This window comes from Stenella coeruleoalba, assembly GCF_951394435.1.
Source record: "Stenella coeruleoalba genome assembly, chromosome: 5".
Lineage (NCBI taxonomy): Eukaryota > Metazoa > Chordata > Mammalia > Artiodactyla > Delphinidae > Stenella > Stenella coeruleoalba.
In genome coordinates, this window is record NC_137150.1 from 98,562,785 (window position 1) to 98,568,784 (window position 6,000).

Here is a 6,000-nt window from a genome sequence, read left to right on the forward strand (position 1 = left end):
CTAATATAGTCACATTGTGAGTTAATCCATGGCCATCTATAGTGTTCTGGACACCACACCAGGTTCCGAGGACACAGGGGCGAACAAGACAAGACATAATTGCTGCCCTCTCAAATAGAAACGTGTTCCAGATTTTATGCCACTACATCAGACAGAAACAGACATGAAAAGCTGAAAGTGAGTTGTGCTATATATGAAATAGTATGTAAATTATACTACGTATGTTAAGTATGTAAATTAATAAATGAGCAGGGCATCTGGCTAAATAATCTCAAAAGCAATTTTCTCTCTAAAGAGTATACCAAGCTTCCCCAGAGAGTTATGTACTGGCAATAATGAGCTACCCTGGAATCAAAGGATAACTGATAAAATGCTTCTGTTCATTTCTGATAAACCAGTGCTACTAGGAGATATCGACTTGGACATAAGCTTTCATGATTTAAGTGTTACTCTAAGACTGACAAGATCATCTACAAAGAACAATAGAAATGAAATTTCTAAGGCATAGTCTAATCCCATGGCAACTATTATAAGAGTCCTGCACATTTCCACTGAAACTACCTCTCATATCAGACTGCATAGGCTGGGGAAAGAGAGTGGGAGCTCTGGAAAAGGCAAGACCTTCTTGTTACACAGAATATCCCCTTTTGGGACAATCATTGTCTTGCAAAAGATACCAACTATGATTGATTTGACTAGATACTTCTTAGTATCTAGTTTCAGATGTCACCAGCCAATCCAGAGACTTAGAGACAACTAGATATTCAGTCTGGAGAGAGGCTAAGAAATCAGAGCTAGTGATGGGGAGTTTCACGTTTGAAATTGAAACTGAGTATATGGATTTATTTCAGAGGGTAAGAAGAACACTGTCCACAGTCCTGTGAGCCCTGCTTTTCAGTGTGGATATGCTTGTGCTCTGACCTAGGGCAAAGAAAGGGAAATCCGTGATGGACAATTAATGGGGAGAAGAAAAACTGAGAGTGAAAATGTGTGTGTGTGTGTGAGAGAGAGAGAGACAGAGAAACAGGGAAGCCCATTGCCCACCAGGTGAAGACTGAGTCTCTAATTGAAAGTCTCCAGTGGCAGCCCATTCTAATAAAAACATAATTCAAACTCCTTTCTAAGACTTAAAATCTTCACATAAGCGGTCTTCCGCCTGCCTCACTGACTTCATCTCCTCTCTTGCCCTTTTGCACTCTTCTCCATCTACAAGTCCTCCAGACATCCCAAATTCATTTATGCCTCAGGGCCTTTGCAGTTGCTGTTCCCTCTGCCTAGAATGCTCTTCCTTCTGCTCTTCACTTGACTGGTCCTTCTCATTATTCACATCTCACTTCAAATATGCCCTCCTCACAGCAGCTCTCTGACTGCTCTAAACTGGCTTCCCCCATGCCCTGTCTGGCACGCGCCCACATTGCATTGTCTTTGTAACACTCATCTCTATCTGAAAAACGTTTTTCCATTTATTTGTATCTGGTTTATTGATTCCATTTCCCACAGAAACACAAGCTCTGTAAGAGTGGGAGCTTCATCTGTTTTGTTCAACGCCGCATGACCTACCTAAGAACATCTATTACATGGTGGGTACGCAGTAAATATTGGTTAAATCTCAAGTCCCACCACATAGATGACTGTGGAAAGTCACGCAAGAGCCACTGCAAAACCACTCTCTGCTCCCTCGTTGCCCCATCAAAGCATAGTGACCATGACCCACAGCTACACCAACTCTGGGCCTGCTTCCACAACCCATGAAGGCGAGAGTAACGCCGTTTCCCTTGGAGAAATTTCCAGCTTCCTTTCCATTTCCTCATCTGGAGGCCTTATTCCCTCATCTCCCACAGACCTTTCCATTCCCAACCACATAAAAAGTAAATCAATGTTTAAAGAATTCTTCAAAGACCAGCATTACTCTGTGCTACTGGATGAAATGATGGCATTGGCCCACTGTGTTTCAAGTGTAAGGGGGAAGACAGAATGCAGAAGAAGAGATCCTCTTCACTCAGCGTTCCAGTGTTGAAGGTAAGAAAATCTCCTAAGGGTTGGGTGCTTTCCTTCGTCTTTTCCCAATGGTCCAGGAAGAGGAAAGCCCTGATCAGATGCAGAAGGTTGTGACAGTAAATGGGAAGCTGGATGACCAAAAGATCTGCCCCCCGCAAAAAAAAAGAAGAAATACGGATGAGACTCAGATCGGAATACGGAAAAAGAAATACGGATGAGACTCAGATCTTACTGCTCCGCACTTTTACCCTCATAACCTCACCCCCATAATATTATCGCTTCTTAGCCTGACTGTATGGCAGCCAAGTTCCTGACCGAGTCTGAGACACTTCCACCAATTCAGTCACCATCATGGGAAAGAACGCCTGCTAACCCACTGTGGTGAGGGAACTGTGCTTCCAACACCCTGACATGGAATCGTAAATACAGTTTTCTACTGAAACACTGTAATGTCCAAGGCAGACAGCCTGTTCCATACATCAAGCTCACTCCAAACTAAATACTTGTTATTTCTAACTTACCAGGGTTCGATTGGAAATCCGTGGTGTGTGCTGTTGTCCACTGTATTTGGGAGAAACAGGAGAGATTCATTTCAGCTGTGAGGGTGGGGCTGTAGCCCTGGGAAGATTTCTTCCAGGCAAGAAGGATGAGCAGGAACTTCAGTGAGAATATACACGTATTCAGAATGAAAAGAACGTTCAGAACATAAGCCAATGGAGATAACATGACCTTGTAAACCTGTAAACTTGTAAACCTGCACACCCAAGGGCCATGTCAAAGGTGTGGAGAAGATGGACGATAACTAATTGTTGAAAGCCTGGAGCTAATCAGAAGGAAAGACAAAGTATGCAGAGCACCTACTCAAGAAGCCAAGCATGAGGGGTAATTAAGAATTAATCTGTGGGGAGGGTGGGAGGGAGGGAGATGCAAGAGGGAAGAGATATGGGGATATATGTATAACTGATTCACTTTGTTATAAAGCAGAAACTGACACACCGTTGTAAAGCAATTATACTCTAATAAAGATGTTTAAAAAAACATTAATCAAAAGAAAGGGGGACATGAATATTTGTAAGTATTTTCTGAAAATTATATGTGTAGCCATTATTCAGAGTATGTTTTCTGTATATATTTCTGTTTTGATTTAATAAATAGTTCTGAAAAAAAAAGAATCTGTGTTCCGATCAGGGGGTATATAAATGAGCATTGTGGAAGGCAAAGGAGAAAGATATGCAAATGAATGGAAGAATTGGTGAAGAATGTCTGCTACAGAGGCTTCCTGGAATGGTGTAAGGCAGAGGTGAAGTGACCTTCCTGTGATCCATTCTAGGTCACTTAACCTTGGGCAGTCTCAGTTTTTTTAACTATAACATAAGGTTAAGCATTCCTGTCTCATAGGGTGGTTGGGAAGATTTAATAAAATAGCATAGATTTAATAAAATAGCATTTAATGGCATTCTTCTGCCAAAACTGTTCCTCTATTCTTTTCTGAGCCCCGAAGATTTGTATTGATTCGTGGCATAAGAATAAATTGAGTACTTCTAACAAATCTACTGAAACAATCAAAACAGCAGTCTTGTTTTATTGCACCATAATACGGAGACACGGTACAATCTGCGGGTGTGGCAATCAGAGAGGGAAGCTGCTAAAAATATTGCTCTAGAGAAGCCCCAAGGGCAACCAATGAAGACCTCCCCTCCCCCTCCAGGATTAAGGACAGTTTGAAGCCAGAACAGGAAAACACAGTTTCTAGAAGAGTTCTCTCCTCATAAACCAAAGTTGCCATTATCTAAAGTACCTCCGGGACAATTAGCCTTATTCAGAGACGACAAACTATCAATAGATAACAATCTAAGAGTGGCTCTTTGCAGATCTTCGTGTTTAAAAGCAGTCGTAGGTGAAAGGAAAAGGAAACGAAAACGAATCACTTTACAAATGTCAAATCAGCACGCTTTCGAAGGGAAAATAACCTGCCACCCTGACCAGGTCCTCCTAAATATTTAACATCTCCATATAAATAAAAAGATAGTTTCACGGTCTGCAGCCGGGAGAGAAAGTTTTATGACCGGAAAGTCAAATATCCAAGCTAGCCTTGTAAAAGCTGCTATCAGAGACCAGAAGGTTAGTGTGAACTTGGGGCCAGAGGGCGAGAGGCTTCTGGCCGATCGGCAATTTTCTTAACTATCTACCCCCGGCGGCGCTCCTCTTAAGCACATGCGGCTTTGCTGAGTTTAGAATCTGCAGTTTACGTAGTTTCTGATATGCTGGCATGCAAGATGTCTTTTTCATCACCACCCCCAAGAACCGTTTCTGAACCATCATCTTTGAACAGCAACGCCCAACCCCGTCCCCAACCTCTCTCCCCGCCCTTCTACTGAAGACCCTCCCCAAAAAAACTGTTTTGGGTTTGTTTTTAGTTTCTGAAAATAGCTTTTGATAGATTTTCTTTCAAGCCAAAAGAACAGCACACAGGGGCTGAGATCGCCAGGGAGCTGGGAAACAATCCGCCTCAAAACCACAAGCGTCTTCTCCCCTACCCCCTAAACTAACGGCAGCCCAAGTCACGGAAATTTTCTCACCGCCGCCCTTTCCTCCAAATTGCCTCGGAGCTGGGTTTGCTAGGTCTAGTTCCACCGTAACGGGAAGAAGGGTTTCTAGCAAAATTTTCTAAGGTAAAACGCGAGAACCTTCCAGACCTCTCGCCCCTGCTCGCGTACAGACCCTTTTACAGGCAAACAATAGTGAGCAAAGCGCCCATCACCCCCGTCGGCCTTTCCTGCGCGCAAGCTTCCAGCGCCCCTCCCGCCCCTCCCGGGAGAGCACCTGGGGCCGAGCGCCCCCGACTCCCTAAACCCGGGGGTACGGGACCAGCGCACGCAGGCTCCTGGGGGAAGGGGGGGTTGGTGCGTGGAGGCGCGCCCCCGGCCCCTGATCCTCAGCCTTAGGGGCTGCAAAGCCCGCGGATCTCTCCGCTCCGCCAACCTCCCTCCCCCGGCGATACAAACCCGCAGCGAAGCGGGCGGGGTAGAGTTACCCGCCGAGGCCCCGGCGCGAAGACCGCAGAGGCGTGCCGGGCTCCGGGGCCGGAGGCCCGCTGCTCTCGGCTCCCTCGTCGCCGCTCGCTCCAGCCGGCTGCTGCCTCTCCCGCGGCGCCTGAAGCATCGAGCCGCCGAAGCCCGCGGCCGGCGGTAACCGGAGGAAGGTGGCGCGGTTCAAGGGGCGGCGCGGGAGGGATTCAGTCTCCCTCGGACCCGGCGGGGGAGCGGGGAAGGGCGCGGCGCCGCCCGGAGTCCCAGGCGTCCGCCGGCGCGTGCGCTGCCCGCCGCGCCCGGGTTCGGATCTCCGGCGAAAGCGCCTAGCGTCTCCGGTGCCGCGGAGAAGCTCCTCCCGCTTGGCGGCTGGCGCCTGATGCGTGGTGGCCGCGGCCGCCCCCGAGTTCGCGGAGGAAGGTGCAATGCGGAGGGAGCTGGTGGGGCTCCCCGTCCCGGCTCCCCGGGCCGGCTAGGTGGGAGCGCGGCCGAGCCCCTACCTTTCCGGCTGGGCGGACACCAGCCGCGCGCCCTCTCCGGGCGTCCCGGACAGGAAAATCACCGCGAAGGGGGCCGGGGGAAAGCGGCGGGTGGCTTCAGGACAAGGTAGGAGGATCAAGTTCCACAGCCAAGAAGACACTCCCATCCCGCCCTGGTTTGTTTGGAAAGCTGCAGGGGCGAAAGTGAGGGGCACCTCGGGTGCTTCCCCCGCCCTCCCCGCCGGGCTGGCAGGCGGCAGAAGTAAACACTTTTTGCTTGGCGCGTGGGGGGACTTCTGTGACACGAGGCGGGGCAGGCGGTTTGGTCGCCAGCAGGAAGGGAGAGGGTGTTCAGGGAGACCAGAATTCCTGGGCTCGGCCCTTCAAGGACAAATGTGTTAGTGCTTTTTATCTTTTGGAGGAAACGTTACTTTAGGGAGAAGAACAAAGGTGAGACATGCATTTTCTTTTCTTATTAAAGTAGGTCTCCCTTG

General features: G+C 48.4%; 1 protein-coding gene across 8 annotated transcripts in view; it reads right to left on the bottom strand.

Moving 5' to 3' along the window:
* ST3GAL6 (ST3 beta-galactoside alpha-2,3-sialyltransferase 6) overlaps nt 1-5,797 on the bottom strand; it is a 77,311-nt gene extending 71,514 nt beyond the window's left edge. For 4 of the 8 annotated variants that reach the window (XM_079922733.1, XM_079922735.1, XM_079922729.1 and 1 more), the window contains exon 1: nt 5,004-5,173. The gene's annotated coding sequence lies outside the window, so the exon portion shown is untranslated. Of the gene's footprint in view, nt 1-5,003; nt 5,199-5,527 lie in introns of those variants that run through there. The other 4 variants (XM_079922734.1, XM_079922730.1, XM_079922736.1 and 1 more) reach the window with 3 other exon arrangements.
* Nucleotides 5,798-6,000: the final 203 nt, after the last annotated feature.